The sequence below is a fragment of the Magnolia sinica genome, chromosome 10 (genome assembly GCF_029962835.1).
Source record: "Magnolia sinica isolate HGM2019 chromosome 10, MsV1, whole genome shotgun sequence".
Classification (NCBI taxonomy): domain Eukaryota; kingdom Viridiplantae; phylum Streptophyta; class Magnoliopsida; order Magnoliales; family Magnoliaceae; genus Magnolia; species Magnolia sinica.
Window position 1 is genome coordinate 5,502,340 of NC_080582.1, and position 22,429 is coordinate 5,524,768.

Sequence of the window (22,429 nt, forward strand, 5' to 3'; positions counted from 1 at the left end):
TTTCATTATATTTGGGGCATCGTAGCTTAGCCTGCTTGGACAGCGCCAGTCAGTTAGATAGGAATTTCATGGAAGTTTCTGACCTTCCCCTCCTAACTTGAGGGGAGCTTGTTCTAGATCGAATGGTGCTAGGAACAGTTGGGGAGAGTTAACCAGAGTTTTTCAGAATTAGAGATGGAGGCTACGAGCCTTTTGTTGAGTTAGGCCAGCACGAAATGTATTTGGCCTGTATATGTAGTTGACTCAAAGCTGGAAAATATTAATCAGTTAAAAATAAATAAATAAATAAATAAAATTACAAACCTATTCATACAACCTCTCATAGTGAAAATGCTATTAATTACCTTCGTGAGGAATGCACACGGCCCTCTCCAAATGGAGACTGAGTAATATCACAGAGAAAACCAACATCCAAAAACGCAAAGCACTCGGCAATTGCTTCTCCATTTTCTTTCTTTCCTAAATTCAATTTCCATGAATGAATCTATCCTATATTTAAAGAGAGCCGTCTAATCATTTTCAACCCCACTTTCAGTATTTTAAGAACCGAAATGATATTATATGAAGTCCCTTTTAACTTCGGCCGATATCCAACCTCCAAAGTCCACGCATTTACACCCAAGATTAGATTGCGTTGCCCACGCGTGCAATTTTTTAAGTGTCCTTTTTTGCATTAGTCCTGATTCATTTGCATCCAGCATCCATCGCCCCATGGAACATACATTAGAAGATTGTTGGATGATCGGAACCATTGGTATCTTTGTAGATGAACCATGTTGCATAAAACTCATTGAAAATGATAAGCCTGACCATCAATGTATATAGATGAATGGTGACCACGCAAGAAGATTAATTCTCAGAAGTTCATGTGCAACTCAAAACATATATTGATAGTTACAATCATCTATGAAGCATTTTACACTGTGGTCCATTCATGGGAGCACCGGAAAGATAGACCATTCCAATCATCTCTACATGTGGACCCCATGTGCGTTAACAGATGTTAGATGAACCTGAGTAACATGCAGCTCAAGTTAGACATTCTCTAATTTAATATTATAGCAAAGATAGGAAAGTATGTTGGACCGTTGTTTGCTTTGCCAACCGAATATCTAGGCATGAATTTAGAGGTGGTGGTGGTGGGGTCAGCACAATCACAGCTCATTCACTAACTGGTCCAAGGAATCTGGCTCGATACTGGTCCACTACCCATTGCCCTATGGCTTTTGCGATTCACCTAAATTCATCAAACCCAAGCCATGGTTTCAACACTTTACTCTGATTAGATGTTAGGTGGCCCGGTTAAATACCATGAGTCGTCCCCCTGAGTCAGACCTGGCTCAGGCGAGTCGTGACTTGATACGGATCGAGTTGATTCCGATCTGAGTCACGCCAGGCCAAGGGGAATTGATGGGAATCATTTATAACACCTATTTTATGTTGGGTGTAAACCGTTAATCCATTTTACAAGATAGCCTGAACCCCAGCAATCGTGTTGGAAGCAATGCCATAATGCCTATGAAAGGTAAAAATAACCCGACCTTTATAGTCTCTAACGACTCCTCCACTCAGGACAGCCGGATTCTAAGGAATTCTTCTAGTAGTCGTGGAAATGCTACAGGCAAATTTTCTGACTGGCTGGATGGGCTGACTAGTCATGATCAGGGGGGTAGACATCAGTATCCCTATTCCAACCTCCCTTTGGTTGTGAGATGGGCCAAACCGCATTTCGGTTGGGTGAAGATGAACATGGACGGATCAGCGTTGGGCAATCCGGGTAACTCGGGTGGCAGGGGTGTATGTAGAGACGACAAGGGTGAATTTATGTTCGCTTTTGCTGCGGGTTATGGGGTTGGATCTAATGTCAATGCGGAGTTGAGGACTATCCATGATGGGATGGAGAAGTGTCTAGCCAGTGGTCTAGTTAGGGTGGAGGTGGAATTGGACTCTCAGATTGTGGTGAACGTCTTGTGCGGGAATTCCAGCCCCGGTTGGAAATGGGGGTATTGGATCACCAGGATTAATGGGCTCAAGTGTAAAGGAATGTTCCAATTTCTTCATATCTTCAGGGAAGGCAATAGGGCGGCGGATGCTATGGCTCGTTGGGTTAGTAAAGAGCAAACGTCCATGATGTTGGGTAACTAGGGGGACCTCCCGGCCCAAGTTAGAGGGCTCATTTTTCTTGATAAGGTGGGGTTGGGCGCCCTTAGGGAAGGGTCTGGGGAGGTTAGGAGATAATCGAGGCATTTTTCTTTGTCTCCGCCTTTCGTCTATGGGCCTTTTTGTTGGTTAGTTTTGCACAGTTAGTTTGCTTTATGATAGGCTTCCCCTAGGGTCTTTTATTCCTAGGGATCCCCCGAATGTAATTGGTCTTTTCTACGGTTATATGAGTAGCCCTCGAGGCAATCTTTATTATAAAAAAAAAAAAAGACTCCACCACCACTTTCTCCCGGATTCCCCTGAGAAGAACCATCCACGTTCAACTTCACCCAGCCGTGGGGGGGTTTCGTCCATTTGACTGCCGAAGAGCTAATAGAAAATGTGACTTTACCCCTATTCAGATGAAGATCTTGACGAGCGGCTTCGTCCCTGAGGGACGTTGGGACATTGTCAGGCAAGTGGTTTCCCAGTTCCTGCATCCATCTGGAAACCCTTGCAATAACTGTATGAGTACACATTCTAACTCCATCAAATCACGATGCGTTGCAGCTTAACCATAGTTCCTAGGAAATGAGTGCAAGGGCCAGACCCAAGAGCCTCTTGATACGAGAGGAATTTGACGCCCTTGTTGACCAGAAAATGATTTTCTGAATGATGATCTGAGATGGGATGAGAGGCACATCAAAAATCTGGTGGAAATGCATCCAAACTTTAGCATCAATCCAACCAAAACAGAGGAGATGGTCCAATGACTCTTCACCATGCGCTGAGGGCGAAATCAGGCGCAATTGCTACTCATCAGTAGGTTGACGTTAAGAAGGCCTGATCAGCGTGCCATGGGTCAGCATGGTGTCAGCAGCACTGAAAACATTGGGCGGAGATTGGGGGGGAGAGACATTGCGGTTAGCATCAGAGCCCCTGGACTGGAATTGTTGGAGAGGAAAAATAACTTGGAGAATTTACGATTGGACCTGCTGATCCAAACTGACCATATCTAGGCTCCTGGATAAAAGGTGTTAGTGATGGTGATGTTAGGGGCCTTGCACAAAGCCTTAGGATCTAGCCTCCCTGAACAAACCAGAATTATGGGATAATAAAGCAATGAAATAAATCAAAGCATAAACCACACCACACAAGAGATTTTTATGTGGAAAACCCTTAAAGAGGTAAAAACCACGGAACCTCGTCTAGATCAACAATCCACTATGAAGTAGAACGTTACAACCTTCTTCACTCACGCAAGAGTAGATAAATAATAAGAGAATAAAAGAAAAATAAAAAGATCTAACCAATTACGATGTCGTAAAAGCATTGAGATATCAAGTGCACAGTAGATCACCTCTACGAGCAGAACCTCCCTTCTACAAGTTTCCTCTCTCACTTTCTCTCTCTCTCTCTCATACCTTTGATAGCCCTAAATCCTTTAGCAAACCCTTGTAAAGTTTTAGAAAACGCTCTTGTTCTGCCTAGAAAGCCCTAGGTACCTCCTATTTATAGTTTAAGAAACTCCTTTTCGCACCCCTTGTGAAAGAACCTCAAAAATTCGCAATCCGCACAAAATCGCGGAACGAATTCTGCATAACCTCGACTGGTCGAGCAGGGTCCTCAACTGGTCGAGCGGCCCACTCGACTGGTCGAGCACCTCAGAGAAAATAATCAGATAGTCACTAGACTTTAAGTCGAGCCCCACTCGATCGGTCGAGCGCCACCCACGACTGGTCAAGTGAGGCTCACGACCGGTCGAGCTGGGAGGAAATCCTATCAAAACTCCCCCTTTTCGACCTAAGAGGGATTCATCTTCTTCAAGCCAGCCAAGTTTCTACAAACCTCAAACTTGCCCTTGAGCAAAGCCTTGGTCATCATGTCTGACCCATTATCCTCCACGTGGACCTTCTCAAGCTATAACACCTTTTGTTCCAAAGTATCCCTGATCCAGTGTACCGAATTTCTATGTGCTTCGACTTGGAATGCTGACTTGGATTCTTACTCAAGTGTATAGTACTCTGACTATCGCAATAAACCACGTGCTCCTCTTTCTTCAGGCTAAGTTCATATAGGAATCTTTTCATCCAAAGCATCTCTTTATATGCCTCTGTGACCGCAATGTACTCAGCCTCTGTCGTCGACAATGCTACAACCTTCTGTAGCTTGCTCTGCCAAGAGATCGCTCTCCCTGCAAACGTGAACATGAACCCTGATGTAGACTTCCTGGAGTCTATGTCACCTGTCATATCTGTATCTATGTAGCCCTCTAACACAGGTTTACCATCACCATAGTATAGGCTTAAGCTGGATGAGCCTCCTAAATACCGCAGTATCCATTTCATCGTTGTCCAATGCTCTTTGCCAGGATTGGTAAGATACCGGCTGACAACACTAACCATATATACTATGTCTGGGTGTGTACACACCATAGCATACATCAAACTTCCTACTGCTGATGCGTAGGGTATCTTCTACATCTCATCCACCTCTGCCTTCGTCTTAGGACACTGCCTGTCGCTCAATCTGAAGTGACCATCTAGTGAAGTATTGACCGACTTTGATGCATTTATATTGAACCGCTCCAAGACTTTCTCAATATACTGCTCTTGTGACAGCCAAAGCTTCTTGCTGCTTCTGTCACGAGTTATCTCCATTCCTAGAATCTGTTTAACCGTGCCCAAGTCTTTTATCTCAAATGACTTGCCCAACTCCTGTTTCAGCCTTTCGATCTTTTTAATGTCTTTTCCCATGATGAGCATGTCATCAACATATAATAGCAGAACTAAGAAATCACCATCTGAGAACTTGCGCATAAACACACAGTGGTCCAACTCTGTTCTATCATATTGATGCTTCAACATGAACGAGTCGAACTTCTTGTACCATTGCCGTGAAGCTTGTTTCAGCCCATACAAGTTCTTCCTTAGCCTACACACCATATACCCATTACCCTTGACTTCGAATCCTTCTGGTTGATGCATGTAGATCTCTTCTTCCAGGTCATCATAGAGAAATGCAGTTATAACATCTAACTGCTCTATTTTCAAATTCATGCTAGCCGCCAACCCAAGAAACACCTGAATAGATGTCATCTTCACCACTGGTGAGAATATCTCCTCGAAGTCTATGCCTTTCCTTTGACCAAACCCTTTCACCACAAGTCTGGCCTTGAACCTCATCTGTGAATTCTTTTGCTCTACCTTCTTTCTGAACACCCACTTGTTGTTCAAAGCTTTCTTGCCCTTAAGCGATTTCACCATATCATAGGTGTGGCTCTTATGCAAGGATTTCATCTCCTCTCGCATAGCTTTCAACCACTCCCCTTTATGCTCGTTAGCTAGGACCTTAAAATAATCTTCTGGCTCTCTCTCATCAGTCAACATAATGTACTCATGCGGCGAGTACCTCTTGGACGATTGTTTATCCCTATATGACCTCCTCACTTGTGGCTCAACAGGTGGATCAAGTGGGGGCTGCTCTCCCGGTCCATCTTTTATAGGAACTCCCTCATCCTTTGCACCTTACTGTACTCCCCCGTCATCAGCTACCACGGGAGGAACAACCGCACCTCCCTCGACTGGTCGAACACCTCGGAGAAAATAATCAGATGGTCACTGGACTTTGAGTCGAGACCCACTCGACCGGTCGAGCGCCACCCACGACCGGTTGAGTGAGGCTCACGACCGATTGAGCCTGCGAGGAAATCCCATCAGGTGAGACGTGTGGATTGGCTGTTGCCGAGCTTATCAGCACCCCTGATCGGAGAAAGATGGACCATCGTGGGGCCGCATTCAGCGCAGTAGCACTCGCACTCCAAACACACACCTGAATTCTTTATTGCATCGTCCATTGGAATGGCCTGATGCATGATTTTCCAAATAAAGATGCCAATTTTGGGTGGGAGAATATCATTCCAAGCCCACCGAGCCCATGGGGCCTTTTGCCTTTGTTGACGAATGCCATTCCAGGCCGATTTCAGCGAGAATTTGCCTGACGTTGTTATATCCCTAGCTAAGACGTCTTCTCTGCTTGACAGTTGAACAGGGCAGCTCTTGAGCAGCTGGATAGTTGGATGGGGAAGAAAATCTTGGAGATCTTGCCATCGAATTCTGCTGGGGGAGGAGAGAAAATCTCTGACCGATGCATCCTTGAGATGAGCAGGGATAGGACCAGACATGAAGCTAGAAATCCTTCTCCAGACCAATTTTGGGTCCAGAAATTCACTCTTCCCTCTCCTAGGAGCCATTTAGAGTGGATGGTATCAATGGAAAGGGATCTGGATATCTCCTTCCAGACTGTAGAGTTCGCCGCCGTGTTTATCCCTCTTGAGCAAATGAATTTACTAATATACTTGGTAGTCATAAGTTTTGCCCATAGAGATTTTCTTTCATGAAGATTTCTCCCCATTTTAATTCTGCATGTTGCCATAACGTCCTCCATGCTTCTTATGCCAAGCCCTCCCTCTGCCGTGGGGTAGTAGATCTTCGACCATCTCACCCAATGTTTCTTCTTTTTTCCATTCCCAGACCCCCAAAAGAAGTTAGCCAACCCTGATTCGAGCAACTTGCACGTAGCTTTAGGAATGTTCACCGTCGACATGATATGGATGTGGATGCTAGATAACACATGTTTGATGAGGATCAATTTGGCTACCGGGTTTAGAATTTTAGCTTCCCAACCTTCCATTCTTCCTAAAATTTTCTGGGCTAGGGGCATCATGAGAGGAGCACAAACTTTCCCTTTGGTGAGGGGAATGCCATGATTATAGGTGACTTTATAAGGTCAACATGCATGCGTGGCCCACATATGGTCTATTTTGGGGAGAATAGACCCATGTTTTCCACGGGCGTGATAGTCTAAGTCTTTGCTCTACAATGTCATGATTTTTGTCTGATACAATAAAGTGGACCACAGGAGCTTTCCTCCCGGATAATCAAGATCAGCATCAGCGCTTTTTATCTATTTATTATTTGTTTTTCAAAAAACGCATGTGGAAGGCGTACCATTAACACACATCGATGTGCATGTGTAATCCACTCCGACCATTAGGTGCATGACGAGAATTTAGTCATGAGGATAAAAAATCAGTAACATCCATAATTCAGGTGGACAACCACATGCGTAGAAATAGTACAGGGGATGCCTACCATCGAAACTGTTGGACTTGGCGCGGCCCACATAAGTCACTTATAGACGTAATTTTTTTAGTCCCATGAATGAATTTAATTTTACAAGTCATCCAATGGTTGGAGTGGATTTCATATGGACATTATAATTGGCCATGTAAAAATTCAACGGTAGAGGTCGCCTCTCCCACTGTTTTCCTTGATGTGGCCCAACTGAATGATGAATCTGCATGGTTTTTGAGCTTAAAGAAAAATTGTCATTATAGATCTAATGGTTGGAGTGGATTTCATGAACGTTTCAAGGACCTCTCATGTTCTCCTTGGTGCCAGGAAATTAGGCTGATCTAAATTCAGGTGGGCCACGCCACAGGGAACGGTTAAGATGGGGATGGTACATTGTGGTCCATTCATGGGAGCACTAAGAATATGGACAGTTCCGATCATATCTGCATGTGGACCCCATGCGTTAACACGTTAGATGAAGCTGAGTAACACTACTTCAAGTAAGGCACGCTTTAATAAAATAGCAACATTGTATGTTGAACTATTGTTTGCCCTTTCAAAGTTAACATTCAATGAGCTTTAGAGGTGGCAATGGGTGTGTTCCGGTAAGGCCCGGGTCAGCCCGAGCACAACCCATTTACCAAATGGTCCAAGAATTTTGACTCGAACCAAGCACTGGCGATTGCCCTATGACTTTTCTGATGCACCTAAATTCATCAACCCCAAGCCATGGTTTTAAGCCTTACTCTGATACGGTGCTCGGTGGTCCAGTTAGATACCATTAGTCCTCCCCATGAGTCACACTGAACTTGGGCGAATCACGACTTGACTCGGTACTGAGTAGCTGAGTCTAAAAACCAGGCCCAAGGGGAATGGATGGGAATAATCTACAACTGTTTTATGCATAGTGTCAAACACCCAAGGTTTGTAGGACAATTCATATTGTATAAGTCAAATCCACTCCATCCATCAAGTGAGAATCCTTATTTTCAGAGTACATATCAAATATAAGTCGTATAAAAATCCTATATGAGTCACACCAACAGAAACAATGGAAATTTCGCCTAAACCAACTTCTAAGGTCACACCGTATGGCCCACTTGAGTTTTATTTCAAGCTAAATTTTGTATCTAATCTTCATCATAGTGATTCACAAAATATTAACGGTTTGATAAAGAAAATGCACACATAATGGTGGCCCCACGCACAAGCCTATGGTTGGTGAACCATCCCTGTTGTTACCTCTGATGTGCCGTAATTGACCAGTGGATCTAGCTGATTTTTGGCACCAGAGCTCACCTGGTGGATAGAGTTGATGATGCATAGATAATATGTTGGGCCCAAGGTACGGTCCAACCCATGTAATTATAAATTGGTCAAACTTGCCAACCTAACGATCTAGCTCTCTTTTTCCTTTTTTCTTTTTTTCTTTTTTTTTTTTTTTGACCGACTAACTTGACCCAATACGATCCAGCTTATTTCTAAAGAGGGGCATATGTGGAAAAAGATTTGCCTAACCAGATCCAATTTAGCTAGCATATTCTGGAGGTAAATGCACCACATTTATGTCTGTACCTATATTCTATTAGGGTTCGTATGGATGCGGGTAGTTTTTTTAGTTGGAAACCCATTGTACCCGAAAAGAGTTTAGATGTAATTGGTTTACATGCTACTGCAATTAACTTTTAATTGATAATTTGTTTGCAGTAAACAAATTATATGTTTGGCTAGCCTGGAAAGCGTCTAGCATGAATAAAGTATGTACTCATACTATAGAGTTTGGCAGTGAATCCTTGGAAATCAACAAATCCTATAAAAAGACTTGATTTTTGTAGGACTCTCAAAAAGCATTAAAGCATACAGACACTAAACACTAAACTCATTGGATGTCTTCCACCCATCATAATTGACACAGGGAAGGACGTGAGGTCAAGCACCATCTTACTTATGAGGCTAACTGTTTTGAATCCACGAAACTTCTCTGGATTTCTTAGAGAGATTCCTTGAATCCACGAGGAAAAGAACAAGAAAATAGCAAATAAATTTTATAAAATTCAAAATTGATTGATTGATTGACTAATCTATATGTGCTTATTACATCATTAATAAAATAATAATAATAATAACTAAAATTCGCAATTGCCAAAAATGGGAAATTTCTAACTTTAATAAAAATCTTAATTATATTGAAACTATTCTAAAGCCTAATTTCTAAAAAAAAAAAAATTCTAAATAAACTTTTCTTGGAAGAGTCTAGCATAATTACAAGTTATTCCAAAAAATAAAGAAAATCTAAGATTCTAAAAATAAGAAAATATTTAAAAATTCAGAATTACTAAAAATAGTATTTTTTTTCATAAAAATTCAATTTTGAGATGAAAGCGCCTAGTTTTAGACGTAATGGATAGATGCCACCAACTTTATGGGCCGGTTCACCTCGGATGGCCCATTTCAGTGAAGATTGATAAGTTGTGCGACCCATAGGGATACTCGGATCGAAAGTTACAGTCAATTTACGTTCAACCTTCTTTTGGCCCAACCATGCTAGGAACATATCTTTGACACGCTCGATATCAATAATAAGCCCCAAATGCAATCTAATAGTTTTTAATGGTGGACATCATATCCTCCCCTCATATGGTCCATTTGACAATGGATGAGTTGTTTTTTTAGGGCAATAAGAGAGCATCAAGGAAAGTACATAATGAATAAATTCGATGTACCATAAACATTATAGTGGAGCCCATTTATCATGAGTGTATATTACCCATTGTGTTCTAATATGTATAATGCATTTTTAGGTGTAAAGATGATACTTGTAATACGAAACAAGGCTTTTTATCATGTTTCATATTAGAACTAAAATTTGTAATATGTTTACAACATGTAAGTGCATTACAGGCAAATACATGCATCCAAACAGTCCATGTAATATTACACATGATTCCATTACAACTTAAAAGGACTTTACAGGCATCCAAACGACCCCTTAAATAGTTTATTTTGGGCATGGGAGGGTCAAGTAATATGCTCTTGTCAAAGGTTTCAAACCTAGTCAAACCCATCCACTTAAATGGGTCACATGTTCTTCGACTCACCAGACTGACAAAAGCAGCTGACTCATTACCACCCCAAGGCAGGATCACAATCTTTGAAGGCATAAAATAAATGCACAATATTCTGGTTTTTACAAGCAGAGCTGATGGTTCCATCATCCAGACGATGCCATTTTGAATGGAACCGCCCCAAACTTTCCAATGATTGGAAGATCTGACCGCACGACCGCGGGATGTGATCTACAAGATAGGCCACGTTGTAAGAACCGATTAATATTACTACTAGCTGATATCCATATTGTTATTTGATATATATATATATATATAGAGAGAGAGAGAGAGAGAGAGAGAGAGAGAGAGAGAGAGAGAGAGAGAGAGAGAGAGAGAGAGAGATCCATATAGTTACATGGGACATCTGCTCCGGTGGCGACCGTTAGCTATAGGGAGGATTTCAAGGAGTAGTAGAACTCTGATCCGGTGGTGTGAAATTGCTGTCAGGAGGATTCCCAGGAGTATTTGGACTCTGCTCCGGTGGTATGCGTTCGCTGTTTGGAGGATTCCCAGGACTAGTTGGACTCTGCTCCGGTGTGCGTTGATGGTAGGGAGGATTCTCAGGATTGATAGGTTTGGATACGCTAATCGGTGGACTTCGACGAGGACGTGGAGGACCACCCGGGGAATTTCCAAGGCGCATCAGTTCCCTTCCCCGCCCATGTAATGGAAACACTGTACGTCAACCACACAACAAAAGACAAGGCCTATTAGACCAATGGTCAAGATCATTTAACCATGGCCCCACTTATGCCGACCATTGGTCCAACGATACTCTATTAATCCATTAATATCATAAATATAGAAATGCATCAGTACAAATAACATGATAAGTTAGAAACACAGTGAAGCGTCATGAGCGGTAATAGATTTTATTTTTTATTTTTTTTTAAGTGCCTTTATCAAAATGGCCCAGGGTATGGTCCAAGTGCGTGTCTACCCCTTTTCTTCTTCTTTTTTACTTAAAAATAATAATAAATAAATAAATAAAATACTTCTCGACATTTTATTGTTTTTTGCCGGGACCAAATTACTCTTAGCATCGAGAGACGTGCCTGTACTTTTGCCTTCACGTGCAAGAGAAGAAATTTTTTTTTTTCAATATCCGTATATGGGATTTCACGGGATAGGAACGTGGAAAATATTACAAATGGTTTTGTGCTTGAGGCATCACAATACAACATAATATTAGCTGGGCATTTTTATTTTTTTTTCTCTCAAAATCTCTATATCGGATTGAGGGAACTATACAGCAACGTTACAGTTTCGGGCTGGCCTCCGCTAGAAAAAGTGGAAGAGGATCGTAGCCTTCTAAGAACAAAAGAACTAAGAAAAGGTGGAAGGATTAGGACTGATCCTGACCACTCCCAGACCAGACCTGTCCAGAACCAGATCCCCCTCTGCTGAGGAAGGGTAAGGAAGGAAGGGTAAGTAAGGAGCCTGTCATGTTGGTCAGCGCTACCTAGGCAGGCAAGGCTACGGGTGTACACGAACCGAGCTAGCTTGGTTAGCTCGCTCGACTCCACTCGAAAAAGCTCGACTCGACCTGGTTCAAAGCTGAGTTTGAGCTGAGTCGAGTTGATTTTTTTACCTCGAAAATGAGTTCGAGCTGGCCCTAGCTCGACTCGGCTCGGATCGAACCCACCTCAAATCAAACTCGGATCGAACCAGTTCGGTGACTCAATGACTTTGATATTGATGTTGCTCACCGAGTGTTTGATGAAATGGCTCAAAGAAGTGTAGCCGGTGGCAAGGAATGTATGTATATGAAACCAACACCCTTTTTTTCTTGATTTTTATGTTGCTTAGAAGGTGTTTGATAAAATACCTATAAAACCATTGCTACTATCTCAAATACAGTGAGATTTTGAAGGTGCAGTCCAAGTGTTTGTGAAAATGCCTCAATGACGAACTCGGCTTGATCTTGGCTCGAACTCGGCCCGAGCTGGCTTGAGCTGCTGACCAAACCGAGCCGAGCCAAGTTCGCAGCTAGTGGCCGATCCGAGTTGAGCTGAGGCCAGCTCGACTCGGTTCAACTCGATGTACACCCCTAGGCAAGGCTATCCGTTATTTTATTCTGTTGGCCTCCCTTGGGATGTGAACGATCGAGATATTGGTTGCGTTCTTAAAATCTTCCTAACGCCTTTTCCTATAAAAGACCTTCCACGGGACTTGGACATCTTTCGAGAACAGGTCCACCACCACAATCGAGTCATTGTCTACGACCACCCTAAGGAAGCCTTGATCCATGCATAGGCTAAGGCTGTCCACCATTGCTTTGGCCTCCACTTGGAAGTTTGAACTGATTCTGTAGCCTTTGGCGAAAGCAATTACCTCTATCATCCCTACAAACTCCACCGCAACCGGATGGACCCAGGTTTCCTTGAGAGGAACTATCGACATTCAACTTCAACCATCCTTCCTTTCGCTTATCCCATTTTACTATGGAAATAAATGATGAGCTCTCTGAAACAGATGGGAGATGTAAGTCCCTGACCGCGTCCCGGTTGGTTCGATCGTTGGAAGGAGGAAACGGGAAAGAGGATGAGATGCATGCGAACCAACCTTTAATCCTATGGATAGATCGGTCCACGAAGATTGTGATATTCTCAAAACATTTGCTATTTCTTGATAACCAAATCTCCCAAAAGATGAGGGTAGGAGCTAAACCTCAAAGGATCCCAATGCAAGAATTTTCTGATGTCGTAGACCACTATTGAGATGCTCGGCCTGTAGTTGATTGCTCTAGAAGGAAGGAAACAAAAAGGAGGGAGGAGAAGTGGGACCACAAACACTTGGCTAGATATCCAGCTGAGAAGAGGTGGTCCAGCGATTCTTCTTGGCGGGAGTTGTCCTCCTTGTAGCAGTTACAGCAAGAGGCTAAGTGCACACCTTTCCTCTTGACACTATTCTCCACATGGATTGCTCCATTCAACAATTTCCACATCAGAATTGCTAATTTTGGAGGAACCTTATTGAACCAAACCCATTTCGCCCAAGATCTTCTTGTTTCGGGTGGGTGTATTATTTTACTAGCAGATTTGACGGAGAATGTACCTGACTCTTCCCTGGTCCAGATGGGGTAATCTTCTCCATTTTGAGTGGATTACCCTTCAGCGAGAACATGTTGAAGGACGTTGGGGGGGAGGAGGGAAGGCCAATGCACATTGGGCAGCAGTCCATCTAGCCCTAGGAGATCATTAACTTTCAGCTAGAGTTGGTTGGGAGGGATTGTTCCCATGGCCCATTTGAGAAGGGGACCTATCCCAGTCCATTTTGAGGCCCAGAAATTGTCGTTTCCATCTCCTATAAGGATCTGAGAATTTTCTTCCACCGAATCAAAAAATTTAATCACTTCTTTCCAGCATTTGAACTCGGAAGCACGCCGGTGGAGGTTGGATGGAGAAGAGATGTCAAGACTGTACTTCGATCTCATGAAGTCCCCCCATAGGCTTTTCTCTCGGCGTAAAGGATTGACCAGGCCATCTTCATTCGCATGGTTTTCATGATGTTCCGTAGAGAGCTAATCCCTAAGCCACCTTCTTCTCTTGGAGTCGCAATCTTCTTCCATCCCACCCAGTGATGTGTTTTCTTACCCTCTGCCCAGCCCCATAAGAAGTCAGCAAAACTCTTTTCCATGATAACAATTGTTCCTTTTGGCATTTTTACCACTGTTAGCGTGTGAATTGAGATGCTGCTCTGGTTAGGTTTTATGAGAGTTACTCTACCTGCCATGTTTAGAAGATGACCTTACCATCCTTCTACTTTATTGGAGATCTTATCAAGCATAGGTTGGAGAAGGGCTTTCGTAACTCTGCCCCTACACAAAGGGACACCAAGATAAACGAAGGGGTAGGAGGCTCTTACTATCCCTGACAATCTTTCCACGACTCTGATGCAGCCTTCTAGCATTTTGTTCGATAGCAGGAGGCTACTTTTCTGCTTGTTTATCTTCAGACCTGAAACCGCAAGGAAGTTGTTGAGGAAAGACATCAAAGTGGAAAGAGATCTGTTGCTACCATTTGTGAAAATAATGGTGTCGCATGCGAATAAAAGATGAGAGATTGGCAGGCTTCCTCTTGCTGTCTTAAAAGGTATACAGTTGCCTCTAGCCATATGGGACATGTGTTCACTCCCCAAGTATAGGGTTGTGATGTAGTAATAAACTCGGTAAGACCGAGGTCGAATCCACAGGGACTGATACCTGTACGTTATATGAAACCAAGTAGAACTAGAACTAGACTAAGATGCTATCTAAATCAAATAAAATTTAGGAAAAAATTTGTGGAATAATTATCTAAAACTTAAGTAATTCAGAGGAAGGAAACTAGGGATTCAGAGGATCCACTTGTAAAGATCAGGGAGATCTTATGCTCGCATATGGAATTCAAACTGAACTTACTTGATTTGGTTCTCAAGAGATGAAAGGTATATAAATTAGAATGGATTCCATCATCTAACCATGCCCAGGAGACAGAGCAAACAACAGGATTAAACTAATTACCAACCAATCAACAATGTATGAAGATCAGGAAGGGTACTGTCATCCTACCATACCCATGGAGCAATGATGAACAACAGGGCTTCCTGACTCCTAAACATAAAAAGGGAAAGAAATATTCAAAGCCATTGCAAACCCATTGTAATTTCAGTCACAACGGACTATTAAAGACTAATAAAAATATTCCTTATAATAATCATTAAAGAATAAATTCAGTTCATGCATTCATAATTAAAGCATAATCCTTTCAATTTTCTAAGTTGGTTCCTTTCATGTTTAGTGATTACTAAGTTAATCCTTTAATATCGAACTGAAACCTTAATATGCAAGCGAGATGTGTCCTGCGAATTTATGACTCAATTAATGTTTACAAATTCTAATAATGGATTAATAATTCAAACTTAGCTGTAAAATTTAATAGATAACTGAATCCAAGAGTCATAAAGTACCAACATCACGCATCTTGAAATTCTAAGTGCCCTAGATGGCCGTCAAAATCACTTCGACTTCAACAAAATGTCAGAAAATTTTTTAAAATTTTCACAACTTTGGTTCAAGACCAAGAAAATGCTGATTAGGTGACCTAATCTCCCACCCCCAACCTAAAATCTACATTGTCCTCAATGAAAAAAGAAATAGACATGCAATGCACATGAGACAACGGAAAAATAAGAGTGATGGAAAGATAGTACCTGAACGAAAGAATCAAGAGGCTTTTCAAAGATTTCTACGTAAGAGCGGTCAGCACAAGAGAGAAACCAACAAATAAAATAACAAAAATACAATCCTACCTATACCACTTTCGCAGGTGCTCTCGATTGCATTTAGCGTATGCAACAAGCCTTTAAACCCCTAGGTTACCCCTAGTGGACGAGTTGTAGTCTCGTGAGGGTTTGCAGCAATGCTACCCACAAACATTGAACTAATGAATGAGAAAAGTGAAATGGAATGAAAATTTGGGTTGCGTCCTAGGAGCGCTAAGTTTAACGTCTTCAACTAGACAAGAATGGACCATGAATTAATCAATCTTGATAACCTGGGTCCGCCAAATAACTAGGAGATCAATCCTGGTAAACAGGAGCAGTCGAGGCATGGACATGTCCTCTGAATCAAATTTCTCGACAAATGGTTTCAATCGATGTCCATTGACTTTAAACTCCTTGCCATTGTCGGGATCTCTTATCTCAACGGTCCCATGCGGAAAAATAGTAACAACAATGTAAGGGCCGGTCCAACGAGATCGAAGCTTACCCGGAAAGAGATGTAATCGAGAATTGTACAAAAGGACCTTCTGACCCGGCGTGAATGATTTTCGCAAAATGTGTTGGTCATGAAATGCTTTCATCTTGTCCTTGTAAATTCTCGAATTATCGTACGCATCATTCCGGATTTCTTCAAGTTCATTCAATTGAAGTTTGCGTAGCGAGCCAGCGTTGTCCAGATTGAAATTAAGATTTTTGATCGCCCAGTACGCTTTATGTTCCAGCTCCACAGGCAAGTGACAGGCCTTCCCATAGACAAGTCTAAAGGGAGACATTCCAATAGGAGTTTTAAATGCAGTACGGTATGCCCATAAGGCATCGGTCAATCGGATTGACCAATCCTTACGATCTGGGTTAACCGTTTTCTCCAAAATGTGTTTGATCTCCCTATTGAAAATCTCAGCTTGTCCACTTGTCTGAGGATGGTATGGGGTGCTCACCTTATGAGAGATACCGTATTTCTTCATTAAGCTCTCAAATGGTTTATTACAGAAGTGTGAGCCCCCATCACTAATGATGGCTCGAGGCGTTCCGAATCGAGAAAGGATGTTTTCTTTTAGGAATTTAATGACCGTGCGATGGTCATTCTTTCGACACGGAATCGCTTCGACCCATTTAGTGACATAATCCACGGCGAGCAAAATATACAGATTCCCAAACGATTGGGGGAATGGTCCCATGAAATCGATGCCCCAGCAATCAAATGCTTCAATGATAAGAATGAGATTCAAAGGCATCATATTTCGACGGGACAATGCTCCCAATTTCGAACAACGCTCACAAGCTTTGCAAAACTCATGAGTGTCCCTAAACATAGTGGGCCAGTAAAAGTCACACTGCAGAATCTTGGCCGTGGTCTTTTTAGCAGAAAAGTGACCACCACAGGCCTCTGAGTGACAGAAGGAGATGACGCTCTGATGCTCATCGTCTGGTACACATCTCCTTAAGATTTAATCTGGGAAATATTTAAATAAATATGGATCGTCCCAAAAAAAGTTGCACACCTTGGTAAAGAATTTCTTCTTATCTTGCGCAGTCCAATGTGTTAGTATAGAACCTGTGATAAGAAAATTAGCAATATTAGCGAACCAAGGTGAATGGGAGACTCTAAACAATTGTTCCTCAGGGAACATGTCATTGATATGGGTCGCCTCAAGGGAATCAGAGGTATTAAGGCGAGAAAGGTGATCGGCCACTACGTTCTCTACTCCCTTTTTATCTTTAATTTCCAAATCAAATTCTTGGAGTAGAAGGATCCATCGTATCAAGCGGGGCTTAGAATCATTTTTCGAAAGAAGATACTTAAGTGCCGCATGATCTGTGTAGATAATGATCTTGGATCCGATCAAGTAGGACCTAAATTTGTCCAAGGCGAACACTACAGCTAAGAGTTCCTTTTCCGTAGTCGAGTAGTTCACCTGGGCAGAATTTAAAGTTCTACTTGCGTAATGAATGACGTAGGGCCGCTTATCTTTTCTCTGGCCTAGAACCGCCCCAAGAGCATAATCAGAGGCGTCGCACATAAGCTCAAAAGGAAGGCTCCAGTCGGGTGGCTGCATAATAGGTGCAGTGGTTAACGTGCTCTTAAGCTTGGTGAAAGCTTCCTGGCACTGCTCAGTCCACTCGTACGGAGCATCCTTTTGAAGAAGATTACATAAAGGACGAGAGAGAAGACTAAAGTCCTTTATGAATCGCCTGTAAAATCCCGCGTGTCCTAAGAAGGATCGCACGTCTCTGATGTTCTTGGGTGGAGGTAGGTTAGAGATAAGATCGATTTTTGCCTTATCTACCTCGATTCCTTTGGACGAGATGATATGCCCAAGGACAATTCCCTTTTGAACCATGAAATGGCACTTCTCCCAATTAAGTACCAGGTTCTTTTCTTCACATCTTTTCAGCACACATTTAAGACTTTCCAAGCACTTGCTGAAAGATGGACCGTAAACAGAGAAATCGTCCATGAAGACCTCTAGATATTGCCCTACCATATCAGAAAAGATACTAAGCATACATCGCTGAAAGGTGGCAGGGGCATTACATAATCCGAATGGCATCCTTCGGTAAGCAAAGGTGCCGTAGGGACATGTAAATGTGGTCTTTTCCTGGTCTTCAGGGGCTATCTCTATCTGGTTGTAGCCCGAATACCCGTCAAGAAAACTGTAATAGGAATGACCAGCTAACCTTTCCAGGATCTGATCAATGAATGGTAAAGGAAAGTGGTCTTTCCTCGTGACGGTATTCAACTTCCTGTAGTCAATGCACATTCTCCAACCAGTAGTGACTCTAGTTGGCACGAGTTCATTATTAGCATTGGCTACGATGGTGATTCCGGACTTCTTAGGAACCACTTGAGTTGGACTCACCCATTGACTATCAGATATAGGGTATATAATACCCACATCCAATAGTTTAAGAACCTCGGCCTTAACCACTTCCTTCATGTTTGGATTTAGTCTACGTTGTGGTTGCCGAGCGGTTTTTGCATTATCCTCAAGATATATGTGGTGAGTACAAATCGAGGGATCGATTCCTTTGAGGTCCGCTATCGTCCATCCTAGGGCTCCTTTATGCTCAATGAGAGTAGATATAAGCATACTCTCTTGTTCTTTCTCCAGGTGGGCAGAGATCACCACCGGGTATGTCTCATCTTGACCCAAATATGCATATTTCAAATCAGAGGGCAAAGGTTTTAGGTCAAGCTTCGGCGGCTTGAGGTTAGACGGTAGAGGCACTATATCGGTTTGTGGTAATTCTTCAAATTGTGGCCTCCACCGGTTAACTTCAAGTACCGGTGCAGTATCAAGCAAGGCACATGTCTCCCTAATCATGTCATCATCGAAATCATGGGAGTGGGCCAGGCACGTCTCCAGATGGTCGGAGGATAAGGTTAGAGGTGTCGTATCTTCCACGAAAGAGTCAATCATGTTAATGTCGTGGAAATCGTCATCATCCTCTGCGTTGCTGCCGTTATTGAAAAAAATGTTTGACTCCAATGTCAAATTTCCAAAAGACATAGTCATGATACCATTCCTGCAATTGATAATTGCATTTGACGTGGCGAGGAATGGGCGACCAAGAATGACGGGAATCTGAGTGCTCATGTTATTGATGGGTTCGGTGTCCAGGATGATAAAATCTACAGGGTAGTAAAATCTATCGACCTGGACTAACACATCCTCAATTATCCCTCTTGGTACACGAACAGAGCGATCAGCAAGTTGTAGTGTGGTTAGGGTGGGTTTTAATTCACCCAAACCTAACTGTTTGTATACCGAGTAGGGAATCAAATTGACGCTCGCTCCTAAGTCAAGAAGTGCGTGATCAATTCGATGGTTCCCGATTACACATGATATGGTTGGGCTACCGGGATCCTTGAATTTCTGCGGCACGTCTTGCTTTAGGATGGCACTCACTTTCTCAGTCAAGAAGATTTTCTTTTGAATAATTTTCCGTCGCTTGGTCGTGCATAAGTCTTTTAGGAATTTGGCATATGAAGGTATCTGTTTAACGACATCAAGTAGAGGAATGTTGACTTTCACCTGTTTCAACACCTCTAGGATATCCTGAGAGTTAGAGAGAGATTTTGGTGAAACCAACCGTTGGGGGAATGGAGCAACTGGCTTCTCTAGAAGTTCCGGTTCTACTTTTTGTGGGGCATCACTGGATCCATCATTGTTGTCCTCTTCTGGTTCTTGAGGCTTTTCGGGCCTAACCGGAAGAGTTTTATCAATGATCTTCCCACTCCTAAGATTGGTGATGGATTTAGCATGCCCCATCTGATTTGAAGAGCTGGGATCATTATTCTCGTACTACGGTTTAGGATTGGGGATAGGTTGTGCAGGAAGCATCCCCTTTTCTATAACCGTCATACGAGAATCTATCTTTTGCATAAAATCTGTAATTCCCCGCATTGCCTGAGCCAGCTCTTGTATGGGATTTTGAACCGGTTCCTCTTGAGGTTTCACTTGATTTGGATTTTGATTGAAGAAACCTGGAGGAGTCGCCGTTTGTCCATTTCTCCAACTGAAGTTTGGATGATTTTTCCAGCCAGGATTGTATGTGTTAGAGTTAGGTCCAGTAAAAGGTCTTTGATAATTATTTACGGCATTGGCTTGTTCATTCAACACTCCTCGAAAGGCAGGTATTGTAGGACAGTTTTCAGTTGTGTGAATGTTGTAATCACAGATGCCGCAAACAATTTCATTGACCTTATCCTTCTTTCCTTCCATGGCCTCAATTTTCCTTATGAGCGTAGTCACTTTACACTTGAGATCATCCTCTTCTTTCAAGAGATATAATCCACCTTTTTCCTTTAATTGAGTTGGCCTAGACATGGTGTTCGACTTTGGGTAATAGTCCCAAGATTGTGTTTTTTCAGCCAAACTGTCGAGGTAGTCTCATATCTCGTCGACATCTTTATTAATGAACTCTCCATTACACATTGTCTCGACCATTTGGCGCATGGAAGATGTCAGTCCATCATAGAAAAAATTTGTAATGCGCCACGTTTCAAACCCGTGTTGTGGGCATGAACTGACCAAATCTTTGAACCTTTCCCAACATTGGAAGAATGTTTCATCTTCCTTTTGGGCAAAGTTCATGATCGCTTTTCTGAGGGTAATCGTTTTATGATGTGGGAAGAATTTTTTTATGAATTCCCTCTGCATATCGTTCCATGTGCCAATGGATCTAGGATGCAGTGAATGTAACCACGTCTTAGCTTTCTCTTTTAAGGAAAAAGGAAAGAGTTTCAACCTAATTGTATCCTCAGATACATTAGGAAAACATAATGTAGCTATAATCTCATCGAACTCTTTCAAATGTAAATATGGACTTTCAGATTCAAGTTCATGAAATTTGGGAAGGAGTTGGATAACTCCTGGCTTGATGTCCATTTGTCCTGTGTTTTCAGGAAAAATCATGCATGAGGGCGTACTCACTCCCACCGGTTGTAGAAAATCTCGTAAAGTACGAGGCGAGGGTGCCTGTTGCACCTCATTCTCATCTTGTGTATCCTCCACCCTAGGTGGAAGTAGAGGAGGTTGGTCTTCAGCCATAACCTCAGTTAACTCAGGGGATTTTGAGCGGTGTCTAGTCCTGCGATGGATAGTCAACCCCTCAACCAATCCTCCTTCAGTCAAGAGACGTCGAGTGTCGCCATGGGCCCACTTGGGCATGAAAACACTCGCAGCCCTCAATTAAAAACCTAATCCTAAGAAAGGAAAAGAAAATCTAGAAAGAAGGAGAGGGTTGGAAAGAAATTACCAAATTGAAGTCCTAAGTTAAAAACCTACAAAATAAAACAAAAATAAGTTAGATTCTAAAAAGAAAAATAGCAGTAAATTAATTTCTAAAAGAAGGAATTCTTACAAGAAAGTGGAGATTTCTAAAATAAATTAGGAAAGATCTAAACTAGAAAGTAGATTATTAAAAGAGAACTGAAAGATAGGAAGTAGGGAAAGAGCTTACCAAATTAGAAATTTCTATCTTAAAGGCCTACCAAATAGGAAGGTTAGTTTCTAAACAAAAATCCTAAAAATAAATGAGGAAACAAATTAGATTTTAAAAAGAGTTAAAAATAGAAAGTGAAAAACAAAAGAGAAAAGTTTCGAAAATTAGAGGATTTTTCTAGAAAGGGAAATAACTACCCTAGTTTCTAAAAGGTAGAAAGAGAGAGAGATTAGGAAGGAATTACCAATTTAGAACTTATGTCAGGATCCTACAAAACAGGAAAACAGGTTAAGTTCTAAAAATAGAATAAAATAAAAACTTCTATCCTAAAGTAAGTAAAATCCTAATCCTAACCTAATTCTAAAACTAATTAATTTCAGAAAAACGTAACCGTCAGTCCCCGGCAACGGCGCCAAAAACTTGTTCACTCCCCAAGTATAGGGTTGTGATGTAGTAATAAACTCGGTAAGACCGAGGTCGAATCCACAGGGACTGATACCTGTACGTTATATGAAACCAAGTAGAACTAGAACTAGACTAAGATGCTATCTAAATCAAATAAAATTTAGGGAAAAATTTGTGGAATAATTATCTAAAACTTAAGTAATTCAGAGGAAGGAAACTAGGGATTCAGAGGATCCACTTGTAAAGATCAGGGAGATCTTATGCTCGCATATGGAATTCAAACTGAACTTACTTGATTTGGTTCTCAAGAGATGAAAGGTATATAAATTAGAATGGATTCCATCATCTAACCATGCCCAGGAGACAGAGCAAACAACAGGATTAAACTAATTACCAACCAATCAACAATGTATGAAGATCAGGAAGGGT

At 42.1% G+C, this 22,429-nt stretch overlaps 1 non-coding gene across 1 annotated transcript; it reads left to right on the top strand.

The window, feature by feature from the left end:
• The first annotated feature begins 20,656 nt into the window (after window positions 1-20,656).
• Window positions 20,657-20,763, top strand: LOC131217714 (small nucleolar RNA R71). The gene has a single exon (XR_009157306.1). It is a non-coding gene; the product is annotated as a small nucleolar RNA R71 (small nucleolar RNA).
• Window positions 20,764-22,429: the final 1,666 nt, after the last annotated feature.